Source organism: Podarcis gaigeae (assembly GCF_964106915.1).
Source record: "Podarcis gaigeae genome assembly, chromosome: 6".
Classification (NCBI taxonomy): domain Eukaryota; kingdom Metazoa; phylum Chordata; class Lepidosauria; order Squamata; family Lacertidae; genus Podarcis; species Podarcis gaigeae.
Window position 1 is genome coordinate 23,736,877 of NC_139682.1, and position 27,127 is coordinate 23,764,003.

A 27,127-nucleotide genomic window follows, 5' to 3' on the forward strand; every position below is an offset into this window, starting at 1 on the left:
GAGATCAAGAAGCAACGTCCCTTCTCGCCGGCTGAGCAAAGCAACGTCGCCCAACTCGACTTTAGCCAGCACGGCGCATGCGCACGCCCCGGCCCCGACTCCGGTGACGTCAGCCCTCCCCTCCAGGCCCAGCTCCCTCCCTCTCCTCGCGGCCACTCCAGATTACAGTGTTGCCAATCGGCGCTGTTTGCTGCGCCCGCCCGCGCCGCGCTTGCCACTCCGCCCGCCCCCCGCGCTCCTTCCCACTTCCCAGCATTGCGAGCCCGCTGAGTCCACTCCCTCCCGAGCCTTACGTCGGTTCGGCAGCCCCCCTCCGCGCCGTCCCTCCTCCTCCTCCTCCTCCTCCCTCGCACAGGACGGAGCCGCCGTCGGGGCCTCGGCAGCTGGGCAGCAGGACGCGCCTCCTCCTCCTCCTCCCGCCTCGCTCGGGACCCGGAGCCGGCGAAGCCGCGACGGCAGGAGGTGAGTCCCGCCCGGCGGCGACCCTTCGGGGGCTCGATCTCAGCCTCCCCCCTCCCACGTCGGAGGTGCTGCCCGTGGCTGGTCCCACTCCAGTAAGTGCCACCTGGGGGGCTCGCACCCCCTTAACCCCCCCAAATTTCCTCCCCTCTCTCCATCAGTGGCCCCCACACGCCCCCTACTCCTCGCAGACCCTCCCCGTCCATCACGCCCTCTTCTGTCCCCTGGGACAAGCATAGGACCCCTCCAAAGTCCTCCCCACCACCACCACCTTTCACCCCCTCGGTTCCCACTCATGCCCTGTCCCCCTGACCCTTTCCTTCCCCAGGACCCCCAACCTGGGCTCCCAGCCTGTCATTGCTTCTCCCACCCCTTTCCGGGAACTCCCACCCTGCGCTTGTGGACACATCAACACATCCCAAGATCCGTGTCCCTTTGTCTTCCCAGAACCACGGCTTCTCTCTCCCCCCCCCCCTCCCCGGTCTCAGGATTCTCACTCTCCACCCACCCCGGACGGGGTGGCCACCCTATCACTCCATGCTTCGAGTCTGCTGTCGTTGATCTTTGGCTCTTCTGACTCTCTTATTTACGCAATCCATACCTACACGTTCTTGTCATCCACACACCCCTCTGGCCCCTGGACTTTTTAGTAACTTGTCCAATCCATCCTTCAGTTTCCCACTCCTCCATTTCAGCCGGGAAGCCGCCTCTCAACTCCATTCCTTAAATAGCTTTGCTTTTGACAGCCTGGCCCTTGCCTTAAAGAGAATGGCAAGAATTAGAGACTTGCTACCTTTGCTAAACTTTTCTAGGTTTCTGACTTCTATGCCCCTTTAGAAAGTTTTTTAAAAATATTCTCCATTGGTTTGTTTACTTTTCTTTCCAATCACTGCAAGGGCTACATTTATGGTGACTCTGGTTTCTTTCAGTGCAATCAATTCTAACTACGTCTACTTAGAAGTAAGTCCTATTGGATTCAATGGGGCTTACTTCCAGGTGAGTGAGGTTAGGGTTGATCATTGTTTCTCAGTCCCACCAGGATGTTCACTCCTACCCTCAAGTCTTGCTGGATAGCTCACTTTCTTTTGATTACCTGTACCTGGCTATGGGCTACCCAGCCATAATAACACTGACTAACCTTACAGCAGGGGTGGGGGACCTAGGATGTTTTTAGATTGCAACTCCCATGAACCCCAGCTGGCATGGCCACTTATCAGGAATTGTGGGAATTGTAGTTGAACAATATTTAGAGGGCCACAGATTCGCCATACCTGCTTTACGGGATTTTAAAGGATTTGATCTAGATAATGCTTATGAAGCACTTTGAACACTTCCATGAGACACTTGAAAGCACTATACAAATCTTGTTATTGGTAATATTTCCTCCCCTTGTTGGGTTCTGTCACTGATCCTAGATCTCATTGCCTTCATATTTTCCCATTGAATTCTTTACTTCTCGCACTGTGTTATTTTGCTAGGAAGGAAAGGAAAGCCTTGAGAATTTTTTTTACCTGATCTCTGAGATTGTCATCCCTAGCTATGTTACTCTCCCCGTGTGTGTGTGTGTGTGTGTGTGTGTGTGTGGCAGGGGAGACTGCGACAGAATGTTGTAGCACCTTGAAGACTACAAATTTAATGTGGCCTACGCTTTTGTGGCCTGGAATCTACTTAGATGCCTGGAGTATTGTTCCCATTTGACAAGGGTGTGTGCATTTATCAGTGTTTATATAGCCACATGCACAAACAAGCATAGGGGGGGAATATAAACTGAGGTCAAATGACAATGAAATGCTAAAAAGTACGGTCTGTGATGATTTTTAAAATATATAAATATACAGTGGACATTGTATATTTCCTGGTTTTATTGTACTGATTTTTATGAAGATTATTGTAAACTGCTTTTGAATTCCTAATGAAGGGTAATCTACTTTAAATATATATATATATATGTTTATATGTTTGTGTATACACACACAAATGTATGCAGGTTTTGGTGTCCTCGGGTGTCTTCCCGTGTAAAAGTTGGGGTGTCTAGGCGACGTTTCGACGAGGTCTCACTCGTCATCTTCAGGCTGGTGCTTTCGGCTTCTTTTATATGCATACACATATAAAAATATAAAATAATCAAGCATCAGCTTTATTTGATGAAGTGGACATTAAATCCACTTAATTCCACATTAAATCTGTAAGTGTTTCAGGTGTCAAAAGATTTTATTCGCTGTTTATTCCAATAGGCATCTCTTAAGGTGAGAAAGCTGTTTATCCTGGAAGTTGCAATAGTAGGAAGGTGTTTTGAAAGTAGGAAAACATGATGCAGAAAAATATTTTTGCAATGTAAAGATTCACTGTGTATTGGCATGGCTGTGTTGACTCTTGTTAAAAACAACTGCTCTTTTCAGAAGTTGCCTACATTATGTACAGTTAAAATATATTATGTAAATTACCTTGTAAGACATCAGTTTAGTACCAAGTTTCTGGTTTTCATAGAATGTGGATGCCTTCCCCCTTCTGCCCCAACACTACACACCCTCTCCCAAATATTTCTGAGGGCTAGAAATGTGGATTTTAAACATGGAAGCTAAGATTTCCTCAGTGTGTCAGAAGTTGGTATTTGTTTATTGAGGTGCAGCCTGGAGGTGATACTCATATGCAGTGGGCCACAGTTGAGAGCAGTTGGTATGTGTGTCACAACAGCATTGAGTTGCATTGTGCATTGCACTTTTGCTTGGCCCTGATGTTGCATTCATGCCAGCTTGTGGCGAACAGTGTATTTACCTGTGTCATTTCTCATTTATAATCCTGCGCCTCTGTAACAAGCGGCTGCCAGCGCAGTCTGTTTTTGCAATGTGCTGCTAACTTCAAACCGGACACAGCATGGCAGCCACATTTAGCATATTAAAATAAACCACTGGCATTTTCTCTGGAGCCTTTTCTCCCTTTTTGAAAACAACACCACGTTAAGTACTTAGCTTGACATTGATGCATAAACATAACAGGTTTGTTTTCTTTCAAGTGGCTGTAGCAGCTGCCTAAAAAAGTTCATGACACACTTGGTCTTTGTTGCTTAGAAATTCAAAGAAAATGATTTTTTTTTATGGTGTGGTCCGAGCTAGCCAAGAACTTTTAAATTTTTGTTCATTTAAAGCTTCTTTCCCCAATTCCTTATCTTTAGCCAAAAAATAAAGACTCCCAGAATGGCTTGCAAATCACTACCACCCCAAATTTAAAAAATCACAGCCCCTTTTGTAATGACACAAAAAGAAAAAATGATTGGGAGGGAGGAGGAAATAAGCGAATAAGCAAACTCAGGTTCAAGTTATTGGCTACAAGTTATCCTGATGACCAGCTGGAATGGAAAAGTTCAAGTAGAGGAGACACTAAAAGTTATGGACTCTGAGCAGCGCCAGTCAAAACTTAGCATAGCCACTCTTCCTTCTCTGTGTGCTATGGTTTTAGTACAAAATAATAAAATTTTGAAGTGTAATTTTGTACAGAGGGAGTTCAGTTGCCTGTGGAAAATTTACGGACCAGTGGCAGTGTGCTTAAGCCTTCCCTCTTGAAGCACGCTACCACTCAAAATCTGCCCCAGCTTCTTTTTTCCCTTTGTGGAAGTGTATGGGAACTGGTATATGGTTTGCTGCAGGGGTAAAAGCAGGTGGGAGCAATTTTTAGGGAGAGAGGGAACAATGGGCAGGGACAGACTTAAACTCCCACAGGCCCTTCCACTGCTCCCAATTGTTGCTGCTTTTTCTTTTCTTTTTTTAAGGCAGAGAAAATTTATGCACAATTGCATATAATGAGTAGACTGGTTGCATCCGTCTGGATTCCTCATCTGTATATTAGGAATAATAGTTACTTGCCTTTTTTTGAATTACTGTGATGACAAGTAAGATAATTTTTTTTTACAAAACACATTACGGGTTTTGTATAAATAACAGGGAACAGCAGTGATAAAAACCAACAGAAGCAACTGCTGTGAAATGATTTGAAGATGATCACTTGAAGAATTTGCAGCAATGATTGGAAGCAACACACATATCTTCCCATCCTAACCAAAGACCTAGCTTTTTCTGCTTCTCCTGATACCGGGAACCAAAACTAATATGTCACTGATAGGAGTACTGTTGTAATCAGGCCTTCTGCAAGACTTGCGTTGGCAGGCAAGACCTCTCTGGACTCAGGGACCTCTTATTTGCATTTAGCTAGCTGCAGAGGATCTTGGGAACTGGAAATGTTCGAGTGGGATGCCAATCCCAGATGGAAAGAGCGTGTGCTGGGGTCTTGCGTCACTTTCACTTGGATGGTTAACATTTCTGGGAAATGACTGGTCTGGAATTATTATGTTTTAAAAACTCTCCTGTTGGATTTTTTTTAAAAAAAAGAAAGGAAGAAATTCTGAAATCTAATGCTTTATGTACTCCCATAACATTTATCCTTCCCCCATCAAATCTTTATTTTTTAACCTTTTCTCAATCCCACCCATCAAGAGTTCTAATCGCAGGTGTTGGGAACAAACACAGTGTAACCATTTATTATTTTGGGCAATATTTTTCCCCATCTGCAATTTTAATTTAGATTTTAGTTTACTCCATGTTCTTTCCATGTAAGCACTTGTATTCTGTTAGTCCCAAGTTTGGGACTTTGTGTCCTAAGAAACTTTGCTGGCTAATTCTCCATGGATAGGGAAGAGCCAAAAGTTTTCTCATGAACTGGAACTACTTATGGTAAATGAATTTGACCCCCCCCCCCCGTAAGAGCATGAAGGATTACAAAAGAGCAACAAAATCAAGTGGAGCAGAGAACCTGTGAGGAAGAGAAGGAAATGAACTGAAAGGAGAATTGTGTTTATAGCAGCAGAGAGGCCTTGCTTAATTGTTGCTATGTTAATTATGTTGGCTGAGTGTTGAAGTGTTGCAATTCTAGTCCAGATCCGATGATGATAATTTTTAAAAATTCATATTCCCTGTTCCCTGACCATCAATTTTACACTGCAGTCGTATGCATGCTTACTCAGGAAAAACCCCCACTATAGCCAATGGAGCTTGTGCACAGCATGACTGCAGCATGAATGTGCAAAGTGCTTTAGGAAAATTTCTTTCGTAGCTAAATGTATGAACATTCCCATTGATACGTTTACAAATCTATATACATCAGTGCAGGATATTGCTTCAGTTTGTTTGTCATGGACTCCAGTCGAAGTAAACAAAAATGTATGTAAAGCTGCCTTATGGGGTTAGACTCAGGGCTTTTTTGCGGGGGGGGGGGGGCTCACAGGAACTCAATTACGGTACCTTTCAGGTGGTTGCAATTGCCATTCTAAGAGAACGAGGGAGGTGTTCATGGTGAGGTCCGGCACCTCTTTTTCTAGAAACAAAGCACTGGGTCAGACCATATCTAGCCCAGCTTCGTCAACTTAGACTGACAGTGGCTTCCCTAACTGGGAATGCATGGAACTGAACATGGGACTGTGTGATTGCAAATGCATAGCAGTGGCTCTCCAAGGTCGTCTAGTCGCAAAGGCTGGATTTATTTATTTATACTTTTATCTCACACATTTTCTTCAAGAAGCTCAAAGTGAATTATTTGGTCGTTGTCCCCTACATTTATCCTGCACAACAACCCTGAAAGGTAGGTTAGATTGTGAAAGAGTGAATGGCTCAAGATCACACAGTGAGCTTCATGGCTGAGTGAGGATTTGAACCCTAGGATGGTATTCAGCTAAGGGCAGTTCCACACCATACATTTAAAGCATGTCCAGTGCACATTTAAAACACAGAAATCCTGAGAATTCTAGTTTCCCCCACAGAGCTACAATTCCCAGTACTCTTAACAGGCTACAGTCTCCAGGATTCTTTGGGGAGAGTCATTCACTTTAAATGTATACTGTTGTTGTTTAGTCATTTAGTCATGTCCGACTCTTCGTGACCCCATGGACCAGAACATGCCAGGCACTCCTGTCTTCCACTGCCTCCCGCAGCTTGGTCAAACTCATGCTAGTAGCTTTGAGAACACTGCTCAACCATCTCATCCTCTGTTGTCCCCTTCCCCTTGTGCCCTCTATCTTTCCCAGAAATGTATACTGCATGCACTTTAAATGTATGGTGTGGCTCTGCCATTTATTTTACTCAAGAGTAGACCCAGTGAAATTAATGAAGATGACTAACATAGATCCACTAATTTTGAAACTCTGCTGAATACCACTCCTGGCCTCCCAAGTCTTAGTTACTCTAGTCACTATCCTATGCTAGCTCTATATGCTGTCTCCAAAATAAGAGGTATTATAATGAACAGGAAGAGGAGCAGCGGCAGCAACAAGTTAGACATATTGCAAGCTCGTGTCCTGCTTGTGGGTTTCCCACAGGCATCTGGTGGACCACTGTGGGAAATGGGATGTTGGAATAGGCAGGTTTCAGTCTAACCCAGCAAGACTCATATGTTCCTAAGGAACAGAACAAAATAATAACTCTCCCAGAGGGCCCTGAAATAGACACACAATTTGTCTTGTGTTGTTCTTGCTAATAGCATATAAACATTATGTATCATTTACGTAAGAGCCCTTTGAAGAAGATATTCAATGTCTTTGTTATGCTCATTCTGGAACATAGGTGCCTTGGCACCTAAACCCATTTCTGCTATTTGGGTTTCTTCATCCGTACTGCATCTCATCTGTCAGCGAGAGATGAATTGTTAGAACCTATTGACGCCGCAAGACAAACAAGTATTTGCGTTAGGCATCTTATGAAATTTAAATATATTTTCCTGTTGGTTTAATGTCTTTATAACAGCATGGTGGGCCTCCTTTATCACAAATGAGGAGCTGAAGTGCACTGCATCCTGACAAACCTTGGAGTTGGGATTAGGATGCAGGTCTGAATACAGTTTTGCTGTTGGGTATTGCTGGCTGCCAGCATTCACCTTTCAGAAGATTGTAAACTGGGTATATGAGGTATTGCCAGCCCTGGGGTTTCAGCCTCTGAGGAGCTATATGAGCTTTGGTTCTCACTGTGCATTTAATGAATACTTAGAAATTCCTTTCATGTTACTATGAGGTCAAAGGAAAGGAAGGGTGATTTCCTTGCTTGCCTCAATCAGCCTTTGAAAATCTCTGTGAAGTCGGCTAGAATTAGTCCCTATTTGCAGATGACGGACTAGAGCTGGAAGAGTAGATTCTCTTATGGGATTTGAACCCTGATTCAAAGTAAACATTGTGCCCACACCTCGCATGGAAGTTCTCTGGGTTAATTTTGTGCCCTGTAAACAAGGCAGTGTTGGCTTCTGAAAGTAAGTAGTTATTGATATTTCCACAATGGTTGCCAACTGGTACATTTTTCCACAGTGACAATTGGTTGTGTTTAGTGTCTGTTTAGAAGTGGCTGCTTTTAACAGGTTGCCCGTTATACAACAGGTTAGAGGTAAAAGCTATATAATTTATTAGTAGCTCTTTTTAACTGTCCTTTATTGCTAACTTTAATATTGTTGAGGTTTTTTTGTAAACTCTTTAAGGTCTGTTAAATAAACAAATCCATTTTACTTAGACTGGGAACAATTATACCCCTCATTTACTGGGCAAGGTTAGTTAGAACAGGAGCAGAAAAGTGAACCCAACACTTCACAAAAGCTTATTTAAAAATTTAGGATTGTGATTGATTGGAATGAAAATTTTCTTTATTGGACCAATGATTCTATTGGGCTAAGAATATACAAAACCTTTTACCTGCTGAAGCACTGTGTTTAGTTAAAAAGTTGGTGAGAAACTCAACAAAAAAAATGTTTCTTTTAGAGTATCAGGATGTTCATTCTTGCTTCATCAGTGTCAAGCACCTAGTAGGCCACATACACAACTGTTGGGCTGCAGTTGGTTTTGTGGATCCCATAGGTATTATTGAGAAGTTTAGAATCTCAGAGCTCTCAGCGTGAAATAAGCCCATTGTATTGAACACCAGATAACCACTGTAGAAGTGTGAACCTTTAAGCGAGAGAGGTGCCTTTACTTTTCTCCAGCACAGTTGAAAGCAAGTGTGTTCAGGTAGACAATGAAATATTAAAGGCACCAGCTATGACAGCAATAAGGCCTGATTCAGAAAACCAGTGGCGTGGGTCACCTACAGGCACATGGAACAATGTTTTTTTGTGAAGCGACCTTCCTGTGCTGTTGGCCACATTTTCACCGTGACATTGCGAGCCTTCCATACATTTTAGTTACTTGTTCATTTCATTGTTGGCAAAAGCGTCTTCCCAAACAGAGTTACCTCATGTCTCGGAAATATGGGTTTGCTTTACTCTTCACATTGGAATTAGTTTGCTCTGAAGATGTTTGTACACCTTTGTGGCAACACCAAAGCTTTGGTGGTACTGGAAAAATACTAGACACCAGAGAAAAGTGCTTGGGAAAGTTTTTTCCAGAAAAATTTCGGCCCAGCTAAAGGACAGATACCTAAAACTTGTCATCTAGCTCTTGTCATCTAAAACCAGGCATGACTTACTTATTTTAAGGAATAGAAAAAAAAATTGTACTATGCACACTTATGGTGATGGATTCAATAGATTTTCCCCTTCCAGAAATATAAACAAAATCCAATAAGGTGAGATGAAGTTGCCTGGAAGCATTTCTTATGCTCAACAATAATAATTATGAGCACAGTAGAATATTACTATTGTTTATTAAATTTGTATACCTTCCTTCATCCGAAGATCACAGGATTGTTCACAACATAAAAATACCAAATGAAAATACAAAATACATAAGAAAACAGAAACAAACCAGTAAACCCCCCCCCCCCACACATTTATAAAGCCATAGAATGTTAAACAGCCAAAGGCCTGGTAATGGAGAAGAGTTTTCACCTGGTGCCTGAAGATATTTAATGAAGACTCCAGGAGAGCCTCACTGGGGATTGCATTCCACAAGTGGGGAGCCACCACAGAAAAGGCTGTTTTTGTGTTGCTGCCCTGTGGGCCTCTCGTGAAGGAGACACAAAAGGTAGGCCCCCGGTGTTGATCACAGGGTCAGGTTCGGTTCATATGGGGAGAGGCGGTCCTCGAGGTAATGTTGCAAGATGCATTGATATCTGTTTCTGAATTCTTGTTTCTTTACATATTTGTGTTTGAAAATGGTTAACAAAATAGCCAATGTATTGTAAGAGGGCTAATTTGGAATGGGCTCTAGCAGTAGAGCATTTGCATTGCATGCAAAATATCGTGGTTTAATTAACAGCAGCTCCAGGTAGGTTTTGGGGGACCCTTGTCTAAAACTCTGGGTGGCGGTGCCAGTCGGTACTGAGCTGCATGAACTCAGCCGCCTGAGTTATATGAAAGCAGCCACCTGTGTTCTCAGCCTTTTAGTTCTCTTATCAGTTTGTTGCTTTTTCTCCCTTTTTAAAAAAATCATCCTTTTGGTGCAGCCAAGAATGGTTGTGCTAGTCTGAATAGTTCATTAGCAGTAACCCTCTTTTTTTGTCCCTCCTCTTCCCATGTTTACTGAAAATGTGATGCCAGTTTAATGTTCTCCTGCTGTGCAGGAGTTTGGGGCATTTTTTAATTGCAGCAGGAGCAGGTGTGGTCAGTCCTAAGTTCAGAGACTCTGTTTTAAGTTTCATTTTACTTGTGGTCAGTCAAATGAACCGCACTGTTCTAGCTGTGGGAATAAGAAGCAAGCATTATCTCTAGTGTGATATTAATCTTCCTGCCTGCTATTTTGATATACAAGTCTAAACCACACTCTCTTTCTGTATTAACAGTGCTGCTTACTACTACTTCCTGGGCACTGTTTTTAAAAATATATATAAAAAAGTGATGTCTGTAGCTTGTCTTCTAAGTTCAAGGGGGACAGTTGCTAATATTTGGGTTAAAGAATTTGTAAGAAAATGAAATCGCCTTGGGAAGCATGGAGGCAACATGGAGTGTTTTATTTTCTTCTGAGTCAATAATGACTCAAATGTTCTAGCCCTGTGCTGCAGTCTTGGTGTGCTAATACTGAGCCATCTGGCTCATAACAAGCTTCAAAACTAAGATATTAAACACTTCCAGATTTGTTAGTTCTCTTTTGAGAATAGTCATTAGTAGGACTGATTTTCCTAACACTTTTAAATTTTGCGTACCTCATGAGATGGCTTGTGTTTTGGGCTATCTTCTTGTTTACAGTCTAGTGTTTGAAAAGAAAGCAGATAAGATTTGCAAGAGTTCAGATGTAGACTGGATTGACTTGCCAGAGTTCAGAATTTCAGCATTGGAAAAGGGAGTTATTGTTTTGTTGTTTCTGTTTTCTGTTTTGTGTTTTTATATTGTGAACAGCCCTGAGAGCTTCTGATGAAGGGTGGAATGTCAGACTAATAAATAAAATAAATATATAAAAAATAAGTGTTTCCTGACTATCTGGTTAGTTTATCTAAGGGCACGACAACATTTTATGATAGAGCTTCCACTGGGTACCTGTAAATCAATTTGCCAGCAGTTAATTGGAGTGGATTCTATGGCCATTCCAATGTTAAGTCAAACCTAAACTGTCAGTTCACAGGTAGCTGCTACCTTATGCTGAGTCAGACCACAGGTTGATCTAGCTCAAAATTGTCTACTGTGAGGCAGGAACTGTTTCCAACCAGGAGAGGTCAAGGATTGAACCAAAGACCTTATGCATGCAGAGCAGATCTCTACTACTGAATTGTTTGCTTGTGTTGCATTCACTAAAGATTAGTCTAGCATTCTGAAACATGCACGGATTCTGTCAGAAAGCTAAGACTCTAAATCTTCAGATTCATTATCATCATGACATGACAATTCTCTCACTGACAGATGTTGCTGAGAGTACTTCCCGTATTTTCAAATCTCAGGTTGTGGTCTAGGGGGCATATGCCGACAATTACCCTCATGTTTCTTGCTGGCATCAGATTGCAAAACTCTTTTACGAATGTGGCATTAACAGAGGGCTGTGCACACACCAGGGCAATAATATGTATGTGGATTGCTGTTCCATTGTGTGCAGTTGTGCAACTTTGTTCACACACAAGTGCTTTCAATTTTATGCCTCTGAAATCGGTCTTGATGTTTCCTGACCACACTAGTGGGTGGTCCTTCATGGAATTTATTTGTTCTGTATTCTGTTGTCCTCTCCCATCAAGTGGTATTTTCCTGTCATCCATAAGTTCCGGAAACCTGTCCAGCTGTGGCCATGCACACACGTATTTGCTTGTCCTTGCAACAGCACCTTTTACATTTTTTTTAATTTTTATTTTTGAAGAACAAGTTTTTTAGTACAGTGGTACCTCGGTTTACAAACTTAATCTGTTCCAGAAGTCTGTTCTTAAACTGAAACTGTTCTTAAACTGAGATGCACTTTCCCTAATGAGGCTTCCCGCCACCGGTGCCCTTCCACCGTTCAGATTCCATTCTTAGACCGAGGTAATGTTTGCAAACCGGGACACTACTTCTGGTTTTGCGGAGTTCATAAACCGAATCGTTCATAAACAGGACTGTTCTTAAACCGAGGTACCACTATATGCCAGATTTGCACAAAAGAGCAGTCAGAAATAATGATAATAAATACACTTCCATCTCTCCAAGTGCCATGGACCCCTCGGCTCCATCAGAAGCAGGAATGCTTTGGCAGATTCAGATGGACCAGTACGAGAGCCAGTGTGGTGTGGTGTAGTGGTTAAGAGCGGTAGTCTCGTAATCTGGGGAACCGGGTTCGCGTCTCCGCTCCTCCACATGCAGCTGCTGGGTGACCTTGAGCCAGTCACACTTCTTTGAAGTCTCTCAGCCCCACTCACCTCACAGAGTGTTTGTTGTGGGGGAGAAAGGGAAAGGAGAATGTTAGCCGCTTTGAGACTCCTGAAGGGGAGTGAAAGGTGGGATATCAAATCCAAACTCTTCTTAGGAAGGCAGAGAAGATGGTGTGGTGGTGAAAGATTGAGACCCAGGGTTGGAGGAGATAGGTCCTTCCCATGTGATTCTAGATGTCAGAGGATGGATGATGGGGTGGAGATGCTCCTTCAGGTATACAAAACAACACCCTAATATTGACGGTGGGGGAGGAATCTGAGCAAGGAGGAGTGCCTGTGTGTATTCTAGGAGCTCTACTGAGCAATGAATTACTGCAGCCAACCTAGGAGCTTTTCACTTTGTTGATGTTATGAATTCCCTTCTGTGTAGAGCCATACCCATTTAATTTATATGACAGTACAGTGAAATACAGACAGACGTCTTTGTATAGCTGCTACGATGGGAAATGCAAACCAAATATACAATACTTTATTTAGCATAGTTCAGCTGAAGTACACAAGTAATAATTGTTTGCAAGAGTGTAATACTCAAATTGCCTTTCAGTATTATTTTGTATTGAATTACAGTGGTACCTCAAGTTACATACGCTTCAGGTTACATACGCTTCAGGTTACAGACTCCGCTAACCCAGAAATAGTGCTTCGGGTTAAGAATAGAAATCGTGCTCTGGCGGCGTGGCAGCAGCAGGAGGTCCCATTAGCTAAAGTGGTGCTTCAGGTTAAGAACATTTTCAGGTTAAGAACGGACCTCCAGAACGAATTAAATACTTAACCCGAGGTACCACTGTATTAGGAATTTTGATTACAGATCACTCACTCCCCCCACCCTGGTGAATAGGAACATCTTTTTTTCTCAGTTTTTCCAATTTTATTTCTACTTTTCAAGTTTATACATTTCACTAGTTTTATACATTTCACTAATTTTACAATCATTTTAACATTTCAAAACTTGACTTCCTTCCTCCTCTTTCTGCAGTTCCTTAAATTTATTTTTAATATCCTCTGCATATCCAAATTAACTTAATTTGCTCATTTATTCATCTACTTTAAATATATCCTCTTATAAAACTGCAGGTTATTACAATAATCATGCCAATGATCTTATCTGTTTACAATTTATCTGTAAATATTCTATAAACCATTTCCATTCTTTTATAAAAAGTTTATAAAAGAAGGCAGAGGGCCTTCACAGTAGTGGCACCCACCCTGTGGAATGCCCTCCCACTAGATGTCAAAGAAAAAACAACTGCCAAAGTTTTAGAAGACTTCTGAAGGCAGCCCTGTTTTGGGAAGCTTTTAATATCTGAAGAACTATTGTATTTTAATATTTTGTTGGAAGCCGCCCAGAGTGCCTGGGGAAACCCAGCCAGATGGGCGTGGTATAAATAATAAATTATTGTTGTTATTGTTATTGTTTTATTGTTATCTTGATTTCTTATTCTTCTGGTGAATAGGAACTTCCATGACTGTGAATAACAGAAAGTTTCTCTGAATAACAGAAAGTTTCTCTAGGTTCTAAAATAAAGCTAGACATTTGACCGAGAGTGACTGCCTGCATTTGCTATTATCTTGTGCTTGATATTTGCTGAGGACCATCAAGCTAAACCAACTTATTCCCGAGACAGAATAATCAGATTCCATGTACCTGTCCTTTTTAACCTCTTAAAAGTACTGGGGAATGAATACCCAAGAGTCACCCCCTGTAAAATACTTCATCTTTTCTTTGAAAGAAAGAGGACCTCTTATTGCCTGGTAACCTTATGAGGGGGAACTGAATGCCACTTTCTCTCCCCCCCCCATCACTGATTATGTCAGATGTACCCCATTCCAAAGGGCCCTGTACCCCAGAGCTGTTTCAAGACTGTCAGCGATGGTGACAAGCTAAATATAGATGTAACTAGCATACCACAGCACAGTGAACATCGGTCTTAAATTTGTATATGGGAAGCTGAATTTGGGCTTTTAAAATTATAAATTGATGAAGTACAGTGGTACCTCTGGTTGCGAATGGGATCCGTTCCAGAGGCTCGTTCGCAACATGAAAAGCCGGCAACGTGAAGCACTGTATCTGCGCAGGTGTGCTGTTTGGTGCTTCTGCGCATGCGCTATTTAGCACTTCTGTGCATGTGCAAGTGGCGAAACCCGAAAGTAACCCTTTCCGGTGCTTCTGGGTTGCTGCGGGACGCAACCTGAAAAAACGTAACATGAAGCAAACGTAATATGAGGTTATGGTATAGTTATGGTGTAATATTTTAACATTGAAGAAACTTATGTATTTCTTTTTTTTGGGGGGGGGAGTAAATTCTCTTTGAACCTGTGAAGGAGACATGAGCAAATGGAGTGTGTGGTTTGTTCATAGGAAACCTCATGTAGATTAAGGCAGGTCATGTCCACATGAACATTTGCCTCAGGTTCACAGCCCTTTGACACATCTCAAATGTTGTTGCCACAAAGGGCACAACCAGGAAAGCCAGGAATATGAGATGCACCAAAGGTAGCAGCTGGCGTTGGTGTGTCCACACAGCCAAATAACACCTAAAAGCAATAGGTGACTAAGCCTATTGCTCTTTAAAATAAGGGGGGAAACCAGGGGAAGGCAAGCTAAAATCACCTTCGTATTAGTGGTCAAGCAAGATCAGCTGAGGGGAGTAAACAAGGTGACTATTTTTTTATTAACAAAATAAGTCAGCTGTTGTTGTGAACTGCCTTGCCTACAAAGTTTCCTTTACTTTCTGCAGTAACTCTTTCATGCAGTCCAAACACCTTTAGTAAGAAGCCTGTAATTATCTGCAGTTGCTTAGGTTTCGAGATCAAATAAAGGTGACCTTGCTCAGAATGGGTATGTGTGTGTGTGTAGAGTCCATAGCTAGAAAATATAAAGTGTCTCCTCTTTTTAATGGAGAGTCAATTAAACTGACCTAGAGCCAGATTACTGATGTGAATACTTTAGGCTAGGGGCTGTCACTTGAAGAGACTTACTGTCTACAGTGGTACCTCGGGTTAAGAACTTAATTCATTCTGGCGGTCCGTTCTTAACCTGAAACTGTTCTTAACCTGAGGTACCACTTTAGCTAATGGGGCCTCCTGCTGCTGCTGCGCCGCCGGAACACAATTTCTGTTCTCATCCTGAAGCAAAATTCTTACTATTTCTGGGTTAGCGGAGTCTGTAACCTGAAGCGTCTGTAACCTGAAGCATCTGTAACCCGAGGTACCACTGAACAACAAATTAGGAAACATAAGCATGTTTATTGTACAAAAGCAGACCTTTGGCCAGGGCTCATTTGTGCATGTAGGTTTCCTCATATGTGGATCACTGCCTTTGGTTATATTTATGTAATGCCCTGCCTTTTCAAGTATTTCGGCCTGTTTCACATGTAATGGTAAACCTAACCATGGCTTAGTATGAATTAGCAAACATGCAGGCTCTTGGAGAGGAGAACATGACAGCTTTACTCCTCCCCAGTCGTTCTGCTGTTGCACATAGCTAAATTATGGGTTGCTTTAATCCAGGCTTCCTCAACCTCGGCCCTCCAGACTTTTTTGGCCTACAACTCCCATGATCCCTACCTAGCAGGACCAGTGGTCAGGGATGATGGGAATTGTAGTCTCAAAAACATCTGGGGGGCCGAGGTTGAGGAAGCCTGCCTTAATCCACTTCTGGGTTTGTGGTTTAACTCTCTCCAGACCAAACCATGAGCTGCAACTCAGGTTTGTGAAATAACTGTGGATCGGTTGCCTTTAAATATAGAGAGGAGATGCAGCCAGATCTGGGTGGACCATATTACTAATGTTGCTAATTCCCCCCATAACTTTAGTCCAGAAAGCTGTCCAAGGGCAGGTCCACCATAGGTACCAATAAGTCCCTATGGCTCTACAGTGCCACCAGTAGGATGTATTCCTTGAGTTTTGAATATGTATCATTCACTCAGGTGAAAATTCATGAACAATTTTCATGGAGTTTTCTTTTAGACTAAATAGAATGGTTTCATGGACCAGAGTTTATCAATGGGAAGCGACCCTGAAGTTAAATGTTCATTTGGGTGGGGAGGAATGAAGCTTACTAGAAACCTTTTTTTTTGTGCTAGGGCAGGTCCCAAATCATGTACACATTTATACAAATATGTAATTCATTATCCTCTTTTCAGCAGAAATGTTACTCTTGGATCCAAGTAAACACAAACTTATTTCACAGTCCAGAATCTTCCTCTTCTGTCCTCCCCCTCAGTTTTTATTGGCACAATATTTTGTTGCAAAATTTTATATTGTTGAAAATTACAAAGTAGTTTTCAAATTATGCTATTGGGTGCAAACTCTCTGGAACATTCCCTAGAGGGGATAGGATTGTGGAATGAAACATCTGCATGTTTTAAAGCTGTGGAGAAAAATAACTGTCCCCTCTTTCCCCATCCACACCCATTTCTTTAGAAAACAAATTTGGATAGATTTAAGCCATAGCCCTCAAAACAAAACTTTCCATATTTAAGATAAAATATTTCAAACAGCTTTCTTCTTGCATTTTCAAGAAAAGCTATTGATTTTTAAAATTTATTTTAATATTGCCATTTGTGGGCTATTATTTTAAAATGAAAAATTTCCCCATCTTCCCAAAGTTCTTGTTTTTAGCCTGTAAACTTCTGAGTAGGGAAGAAATACTCTCTGCCTTGCCAGGCAAAAGAGTTTGCTCTGAAGTTATAAGATCAAGTGCAGGTCAGGTTTTCTGCCACACAAGCAAAAGTTTAAAGAGAAGGCAAAGTGATTGAATTTCCCACTGATGAGAACAAATGATATGTTAATTCTGAGACAAAAGGAATGTGGTGTACTTTGCTGCTGTATATGTGAATTGACCTTCCTTTCCACAGCTGTTCATCTGCCTCCCTTTGAAGCTAAGAAACTGCATTTCTAAGCCTAGTATCCAAAGGAAAACTGCTTGTTTTCTGAAAATTGCAAATGCAATTTCTACTAAGTTTTACTTCGCCAAATTAGATTTTAAAGGCATGTCTTTACAGTATGGCATTCTAACCAATCAATTAGATGTGTGTGTGTTTTTTTAAAATCCTTCCCTTGTAACTGTACACACAGTGTCTCAGTTGTAACCTTCATCTGTTGAGAAAGACCTATAATGGGACTGAGCCATTGTGCCAGAAAAATAATCTGGAATTTCAGTTTTCTTTATTTAATGCTCTGGCACTTAATTTAAACTTTCTGTATTTAACGTACAGTGGTATCTCAGGTTAAGTACTTAATTCATTCCGGAGGTCTGTACTTAACCTGAAACTGTTCTTGACCTGAAGCACCACTTTAGCTAATGGGGCCTCCTGCTGCTGCCGCACCTCTGGAGCACGATTTCTTTTCTCACCCTGAAGCAAAGTGCTTAACCCAAGGCAATATATCTGGGTTAGTGGAGTCTGTAACCTGAAGCGTATGTAACCCGAGGTACCACTGTATTTGCCACTGAAAAACTTAAACTTGTATGGTTAAATAAAATAATACAGTTTCACAATATAATGAGTCATTCAACAATCCAAATTGTTACATCCAAACTAGATGATCACTTAATCTACTAATTCGGAAGATGCTAAATGAATTGGGCTGAACCAAAGTAAAGAAGCCAGTTCAAAAGGTATTTCAAGTAAGTGTCATAAGACACACAATATACAATTACAGGAGAACATTTTATGTGGCTATTATATACTAGTAAAGTTGCTGAAAATACAGGCAGTAACTGTGCAATCCGGGCATGTCTACTCAGAAGTTAGTCACACTGAGTTCACTGGGCCTTCCTCCCAGGTAACCTCATGGTGGCCTCATAAGCCTGCAGGCAATTAAATACACTATAGGATATTTGGAATCCTGCATATTTGTTATTGCAAATTGATTTTGGTTTCCCTCTTGGTGGGGTGCTTAACGTTGAATGGTGGTCTGTGAGGAGCCACAATTTGAAATAACAGGTTGGGTGCCTTCATGTATTCTTCTTGCATTGGAATTCCATCCCAGATTTCTTCCAAGCAACTGAGGAAAAGTTTAAATGCAACTGCCCTGGTTATATGGTTTCTGTCCATGGCTTCTGGCTGCAGATGGTTCACTTGCTCTGATCACAGAATTGTCAAGTTGGAAGGGACCCTGGGGATCATCTAGTTCAACCCCCTGCAATGCAGGAATAGGTAGCTGTCCCATATGGCAATTGAACCTGCAACCTTGGCTTTAGCAGCACCATGCTATAGCCAACAGAGCTATCCAGACAGTAAGAATGGATAGGTGAAGCAAGAGTCTAAGAGAACAGGGAAACAGGGCCAAGGGCCCGAGAAGGAAACATGCCAAGGGAAGTGAGTTGGGATACAAAGTGTTGACATTTAAGAGAGGAAGAAATTCAGGGGAGTAAGAGGGAGAAAAAGCTGGAGGGAGTGGGGAGAAAATGGGCAGAGGAGGGAGTTGTAGAATCGTATGGTGATTTGAAACAATCAGCCAGATATTTGGCTACAGGACCTTAGTCTACTCTAATTTCCCCTGTTGCATAACAAGAATTAACAATAACTAGCCCAGAAGAATGTAAGGCCAGGGCATAGTATGCTCCAGCAGAACTTTTGTGCAGCTTTTCAAAGCAAAGCACCCTCACTCAGCACTTTTCACCACTTGTTCTCTCATTACGTATTAAATTTTTCCTGGCAAATTCTTGGTAACTTCGCAGGTCAAGGACTTGGCATTCAGCTCTGATCACTTTCCAAAGTGTGTTTGAAATCTTAACCCCATAAACAATAACAAGAATATATGTTTTGTAGACTTTAAGATGCAAGCTTCAAATAGCTATTGTCTTGTCGTGGGAGCCAGACTTTCTAGTATATCTCATCTTTATCTGCGAGCTAATACAGAAATGTGGGCTTGGGCGCCTCCTGATTAACCTAAACATGGAAGAATGACTGTGGGCTGGAAAACCTAGATGAGCCTTTGTAGCGTCTGCTGTGACATCACAAACCACATTCTGCTGTTATAGTTACCAAAAGGTATTGGAATCCTGCATATGGAGCTGGGTTAAATATTGTGAGAGTCACAGCTGAGGTGGGGGAAAAACCACAGGAATAGTGGCATCGGTACATTCGCTGCAGAGGTTTAATGCAAAAGGGCATTTTAGCTTTTAAGGGTAGAAATTAAGACTAATAAAGGAAAAAAAGGGCCGAGTGAGTTTGTAAGCTGTTGAAACATACTCCTGAAAAAGTGGTAAGATGCATTTCCCCATCCACTCGGCTTTTAAAAACACTCATTTTTTTTGCTCTTGTTTGTGGAGACATGGGATAACTGCTTAGATAAACTTGCTCTAAAATATCTGAGACTGCATTATGGCCTCTGTCCCTTCAGTCAAGACAACTGCTGCCATACTTTCATTTTACTGGCAACTTTGGAAGGGGGGCAATTTATAAATATTTACAAATAGGTTTATTATATTTTACAAATATTCTTATGCTGGGTTTAACCAAGGTTGTGTGTGAGAGAGCTTTGGTTTTTATATCTTTTGTAAGCTTGTTGTGCATGCTAACCGGCTAGCATCTTGACCCACGCAGTAAGATTTGTAAGCAGCTTACCATGTGGCATTTGGCCATCAGAATCCACTCCATTTTTTGTTCCTTTAATGCCTCACAAGAATTTTGTAAGAATAATCCTTGTTACTTCTAGGCCACTATACAATATATTGATTAACTAGCTTCCCCACAGTTTAATTTGACTGGACTTAACTGTCCAAGTGTCCCTTTACCTATCTAGTTTCTGTCTTCATTCTGCCTCCCTCTTCCCCACCTCCCAGTTAGTAAGCTGTTTCTGAAATGGATATTATTGGAATACTTTTGTAGCATCACAGCACCAGCACCTAAGCAGCAATTGAAATAATGGTAAAGGTAAAGGGCCCCTGGATGGTTGAGTCCAGTCAATCTTGACTATGGGGTGCAATGCTCATCTTGCTTCAGGCTGAGGGAGCTGGCATTTGTTTGCAGAAGAGTAGTTATTATTCTATACAAAATGTTTCTGGGAATCAACCCGTGCTAAGGGTGCTGCTACGTGTTAACACTGACACTATTTGAGAAAACCCTTGTGTTACATTGCTGCCTCCTGCAACAAACACATGGCATAATATATGAATGTTCGGGTCTTTAAGCATCCATGTTCACACTTCATGGAATGAATACTGAATGGGCCAGTGTTGCTTAAAACTTGAATAAAGTTGTACGATGTGCACACTTCACATGTTTGCTGTTGGAAACACTGGTATAATTTCACTGTCTCAGAGCAATCATTATGTGTACTGCTATCCGGAAGACAGATATAGACAGCAGTAATTTGGGGAAATTAATTGGACTCTTTGGATACATCTGATGCCTGGATTCCAGGCCTGGTTTGTAGGCCAATTTAGCCCACACTGGTTTCTTGTTGGCCCATGTGGCCTTTAGGACAGTGTATATATAGTACAGTACACAATCTGTGTGTCCTGATTTCTTAGGATTAGTGCAGGGGAATCTCCTGGGGGAAAGACAACTTTCTTGAGCCGTTTCCAACACCCTACTGCTTCTCACAATGTGCGTTCCAGTTACACAGTATAGCACATAGCTGGCAGCATGGGGAGCTGTTGCCTGGATTCCTGTTCTTATTAGGGATGGGCAAATGTGTTGGTTTTGGTTTCTCTCCATTTGTCATTTTTTGAAACTTAAGTTCAGTTCTCCGATTTATTTATTTATTTATTTATAAGAGGTGCTCATGATCATTTGTCTGCAAAATTTGCCTAATGTGCACATTTTAAATGTAATTTTACCCAATATGCACGTTTTTGCAAGCACCTTTCATTAAAATGCATTTTTGAAAGTTGTTTTCACTAATAATGTTCATTTTGTGCATGATTTACCCTAGCAGATGCATTTTTGAACATATTACTCCAGTGGTGGGCTGAGTTGCAAAATTCGAAGGACTGTTTTGTTTTGGTTTGCATATTGCCTTTGAACGTGAACTTCTTTGAATTTCTCCCTACCTTTTAGTGACACAACTGAGAACCTCTCATTTCCTACAAGGACATCTGGTGTCCATTGTCAATGAAGAGGTTTAACTTTTAAAATTTGTGCAGATGTAGGTTTTATTATGGCAACTACAGTTTGTGCTCAGTCACTAGAAGTACTTGAAACCTCTGCCACAGTCCTTTAGCCCATCAATTTTTCCAACAAGAGGCAAAGCATGAGCATCATGTGTTGCTGTTTGAACAGAAGTGACATGATGCTGAGAAAAAGTAAGTTTGGGTGTGGTTGGTGCTTGGGTGGGAGGCTTCCTATAAAGTTGACTTATACTGAGTCTACAACAATAATAAACTAGGCAGGCCAGTTTGCCTCGGGAATGAGAATCCTATGCAAACTTCCCCATGCTCTTGGACTCCAGCTCCCATCAGCCCCAGACATCATGGCCAGTAGTTAGGGATGATGGGGACTGTAGTCTAGGAACATCTGGAGAGCCATATATTCCCAGGATTGACTAGTGCAGTATGGGGAAATCATTGAGTTAGCTGACATGGGCTGGGGCAGGGCAGGGCAGGGTTATAAAGAGGTTGGAGCTGCAAAGAGGCTCCAGCAGAGCCAAGCCACTGCTCCTGCTGGTGAATTTGCACAGCCCTGACCTGACTGCCGCCCTGCCGCAGCCCAGCCCTGTCCAGGTAAGGGACAGTGGTGCCGAGAGGGAAGCCCCTCCCCACAACTGACTGCCACTGCCGGTTCCTCATTCCTGGCAGCAAACAGCCAGGTTTTCAAACAAGAATCTTTCCCAGTCTCTTTTTTCAACCTTTAGAATGGACAAAAATCTCAATATTCTGGCAGGTGTATTAATTTTGGAAGTTTGAAGTAAAGCTGATTGTTTTCTTCTTTTCATTTTATCATATCATGGATTTTTCTTAAAAGAAATGAATTTATCTTAAAGGTTTCTTTCCCTGTATTGTGTGCATTCTTTTGTGTGTGTGAGTTTTACATTTGGTTATACATCTGTCTTTGAGTTTAGCCTCAATCTTTTAAAGGAAACTGTTTTAAGCAATTTACCAGTTCTGAACAGATAGAATTGACTTGCCACTTTGAAGAGAGGAAGCCTATAGTGGAAGGTCAAGCGGAAGACCTATATATAGCCATTGGTTGTAACGGTGTTGGTTTGGTGGTTGTGATTGCTTCTCTAAATAATTTCCTGGCTAGTTGATTGTGGCATTTGGAACCTTTAGCACACAGATGACACGGTGCTGCTGCTGATCAGTATCTGAGTGATTAATGCTTATTCATTTAATTTTTTTTCTGGATACTCCCAAATGAATTATCTGTGAAAGGTAATTGGCCATCATGGTAAAATCAAACTCCAGTAGCTTTAATTTGCACATAATACTAAACCATAGTTTAGCACTACATGGATGAGATTCCATGAGACTTGAGTGAAGTGTCAGGTTCACACATTCCCCCTACATAGGATCATAGGGAGCTGCCATGTACCAAGTCAGAACCATTGGCCCATCTAACTTAGAATTGTCTACACTGACTGGCAGCAGATCTTGATGGTTTCCAGTGGGACATTCCCAGCCCTACCTGGAGAAGACTCAGTATAAGTTTAGTTTTGCTTTCAAAGAATCTTGGCTTAATGTTAGGGATTGCAGTTTACAACATGGATTATGAATATGGCCTGTTTAACCATTGATTGTTGTACTCAGGATTGCTTGCTGCTGTGGGTCTAAAGGTATTTACTAACAATATCATTTATAATGGATAAAGGTAAAGGTAAAGGGACCCCTGACCATTAGGTCCAGTCGTGACCGACTCTGGGGTTGCGGCGCTCATCTCACTTTATTGGCCGAGGGAGCCGGTGTACAGCTTCCGGGTCATGTGGCCAGCATGACTAAGCCGCTTCTGGCAAACCAGAGCACGGAAATGCCGTTTACCTTCCCGCCAGTGTGGTACCTATTTATCTACTTGCACTTTGACATGCTTTCAAACTGCTAGGTTGGCAGGAGCAGGGACCGAGCTCACCCCCTCGCGGGGATTCGAACTGCCAACCTTCTGATCGGCAAGTCCTAGGCTCTGTGGTTTAACCCACAGTGCCACCCATGTCCCTTATAATGGATAGTTACAGGGGAAAAACTATTGGCCATGCCATGATAAAAAAGTGGATTCCTGGAGGCTGCAGTGGGGGAAAGAAGAGGACTTCAGAACGGATGAAACAAACTCTGATTCTTAGGCTAGGATGCTTCTCTCTCTCTCTCTCTCTCTCTCTCTCTCTCTCTCTCTCTAATATGCAGGGATTAGTGTTTTTTATTGAAGCATCCTTTCTTCTCCCACCAACTCCTACTTCCAGTATCCTGAAGTGATGCAATTCCAACCAGGAGGGCTAGACTGCATGCTTCTATGAAAAAAGACATTTGTCTGCCTCAAAGTATCCTATGAATGAATATTCTAAGGCGCTGCAGAGATGTGCCTGATTTTTCAGACATATTGTATCCTGAGGGTCTTGGTGGTTCATTTCAGTTTCATTGAAACTGGCAGAACTTAGCGCATGCTTTTAAAAAGTTGCCTAGAAATTTACTAATGCGATAACGGTTATTACTTCCAGGGCTAAATTGGGATTGCAGCTGTCAGGACAAAATATCTTATGATGCCTAAAAGGAAAGAGAAGGAAATGCAAAGTGATGCATTAAGAAAACATTGACGATTTTTCAGGTATGCATTGGTCTTGGTATTTTTTTACTTGGCTCTCATACATAGGGTCATTGCAGCTTTTAATGTAAAGGTCATGTATGCCAGTGATGCAGCTGTAAAGACTTTGGAGCATGAGCTCATTATGACACCAGTCCCATAGCCATGCCCCCAAGGAGAGTTGAAAAATGTAGGCCATGGTGTATGCACACCCACATCCCAGCAGCACTATAGCACAATGCCCAGTCTTAGCTCACAGTCATAGACTAAGCATGAATATCAAGGGTTCCTGGAGAGGCGATCACAGCCACTGTACTTCCCTCGACCTTCTGCTGCTGCAGCACTGTGATCTCAGCCATGATTTGGCTTTTTATGTTGCCCAAACCTGGGCTCATGATTTGTCTCTTTCAGGCGAACCATGAGCTGTAAATCCAAAAATCAAACATGATTTGCTTAAGTGTTGTATCAGTTCATAGAAGAGAGCATAGGTGCCAACTCCCTGGGTGCCTGAGCATCAACAAAATTCCCAATGAAGGGGCTGGGCACCCACAAATTTTGGTGCCAGGGCCATGTTGCATGGCACCCAAGGCCTTCGGCACCCATGGTCGTGGGGCCAAGCTGGCACTCCTGGAAGAGAGAGATAGTGTTGTGTTTAGCACATTGGACTTCATCTAGGAGTGTGAGAGAAATTCGTTTCAGTTTGCATTTAAATGCAGTTCACAGTTTCTGAAACAATATGCAAACTGAAATACAGCCGTCCTTCAAAATTCACATTTTTCTGAATTTTGCAGTAGCTTTAAAAAAAAGTGTACTAAAATGCACAAACCAGGGTAAAAATAGTCAGGAGCTTGTCCTACTCTCGAGTAGAACCTTGGCAGAGACACATGCCCGACTGGCATGTTCCCTCCCTCCAGGTCGATCGTTCGGGAGCTTCAAAAGCTTTCCTATGCCTGAACATCACAGTGACCGATGCCAACAGACACCGGCACACGTAGGGATCCGCAGAGTCTTCGCAGCTTGCGTAACAGACCTCAGCAATGCAGCATTTTGGCTAATCTGCTTTATTTACATATAGACACACACGGAGCACTGCAACATGGCTCCCTCTCTTTCTAGCCTCAGACAGCAAAGAGAATGAACAAAGGAAAATCGTCCCACTTCACAGAACACAGTAACACAAACATCCTGTCTCCGTCACTTCCCACTCTGTGGAGTCAAAACATACACTGTCATATGAAAGACAACAATTCCATGACTGAAATCACAGAGCTGGAATTCTAACAAAAATGTGCATAAAAATTAGTGGAAATAACATACAAAAAGACAGTGGAACCTCTATTTGCGACCATAATCCGTACTGGAGGTCCGTCCAGAGGTCGAAACGGGTTGCTGGGAGAGGCGCCATTGTGCTCAAGTGCAGGCAGCGATTGCCCACTTCTGTGCAAATGTGAATGGCGATCGCCGCTCCTGCGCATGCGTGAACGGTGGCAAACCCGCCGGTTACTTCCGGGTTTGCCACGGTCGCAACTTGGAATGACCACAAGAAGAGGCGATGGTAAGTAGAGGTTCAACTGTACATTATATTGGGTAAAATTGGCTTTCAAAAATGTGTATATTGAATAGAAAGATGTGTACATTAGGGAAATTTACTCAGAATGCTAAAGAGTTTTTCTGAGGATTTTTTAGAATTGCAAACTGATGTGGATTTGTGGCAAAGCAAATTTGAACTAGGGACAATGAGAAAGGGAGTGAACCAGAGCTATATATATCAAGCGACCCACCTGCTCAACTGCTGGAGAACTGCAAAAAACATAAACACTAAAGTCCTGTCATGCACAAGCTGCCATTTCAGATGCCAGTGAGGCTCATTTGAATTGTTTAAAACAGACTGTTGTATAACTGTGTTAGTTTCTAACATAAATTTAATGTAAAGAACAGACCATTAAATGCCTTTTAAAACAGCACAGCAAAGGTTATTGCCAGTAAAGGAGTGAACACAGCATGTTCTATATTTCAACCCTCCCACCCTCAACCAGACTCACAATGCTGGCAATTATAGCTCCTGCAGATGATAGCATCATTCCTTCTATGGAAAAAGTACAGGAGATGTCCTCCCCTTTGCTGCACCAGTGAAATATACTGTACTACACAAGTGAAATACACACAAATATTGCAGTACAGTGGTACCCCAGGTTACATATGCTTCAGGTTACATACTCTTCAGGTTACACACTCCACTAACCCATAAATAGTGCTTCAGGTTAAGAACTTTGCTTCAGGATAAGAACAGAAATCGGGCTCCGGCCGTGTGGCAGCAGCAGGAGGCCCCATTAGCTAAAGTGGTGCTTCAGGTTAAGAACAGTTTCAGGTTAAGAACGGACCTCCAGAACGAATTAAGTACTTATCAGCGTTCTTGTTATATGTGTCCCCCCCCTTTTTTATAGTCGCTATATTCCAATATTTGAAAATTATTATGTAATGAGAGAATCTCCACCTATTTCAACCAAACTTATCAACTAACTGAAAATTAGGCTGCTGCCTTTGCTGTTGATGTGCCCCTGTTGTGTCTCCTAGCCTTTAACTCTCCCTCAGACAAGCCATGGGACTGGTGGGAGGGGGGAGTTGCATGGAAAGGAGAGAAAGTATCTGAAACTGGTAAATGTGATTCTGCCTATTTCCCCTTCTTTCCTCTCCTGTACAAAGGTAATTTCTCCTTTTAAGATGCACTGGAGGAACCCCAGTTATTAAATTATCCTCCTAGGACAGCATGAACAGGCTCTGTCTCTCCCCCACCTCCCATTTTTGATAGTATTTGAAGGTGGTTTTTTTATTTAAAAAATCAGATTTTTTTGCACTTAGTAAAAGGTAAAGGTATAGGATCCCTGACAGTTAAGTCCAGTCGCGAACGACTCTGGGGTTGCGGTGCTCATCTCGCTTTACTGGCCGAGGGAGCCAGCGTTTGTCCACAGACAGTTTTTCCAGGTCATGTGGCCAGCATGACTAAGCCGCTTCTGGCAAAATCAGAGCAGCACATAGAAACACCATTTATCTTCCCGCCGGAGCAGTACCTGTTTATCTACTTGCACTTTGACATGCTTTCGAACTGCTAGGTTGACAGGAGCTGGGACCGAGCAACGGGAGCTCACCCCATTGCAGGGATTCAAACCACCAATCTTCCTATCAGCAAGCTCTAGGCTCAGTGGTTTAGACCAC

At 42.3% G+C, this 27,127-nt stretch overlaps 1 protein-coding gene across 3 annotated transcripts in view; it reads left to right on the forward strand.

Annotated features, from left to right (window-relative positions):
• The first annotated feature begins 251 nt into the window (after positions 1-251).
• The window catches only part of ZHX3 (zinc fingers and homeoboxes 3), a 50,137-nt gene continuing 23,261 nt past the window's right edge, over positions 252-27,127 (forward strand). Inside the window, exons 1-2 of one of the 3 annotated variants that reach the window (XM_083746178.1) lie at positions 252-554; positions 23,832-23,938. The gene's annotated coding sequence lies outside the window, so the exon portion shown is untranslated. Of the gene's footprint in view, positions 555-19,245; positions 19,449-23,831; positions 23,939-27,127 lie in introns of those variants that run through there. The other 2 variants (XM_083746176.1, XM_083746177.1) reach the window with 2 other exon arrangements.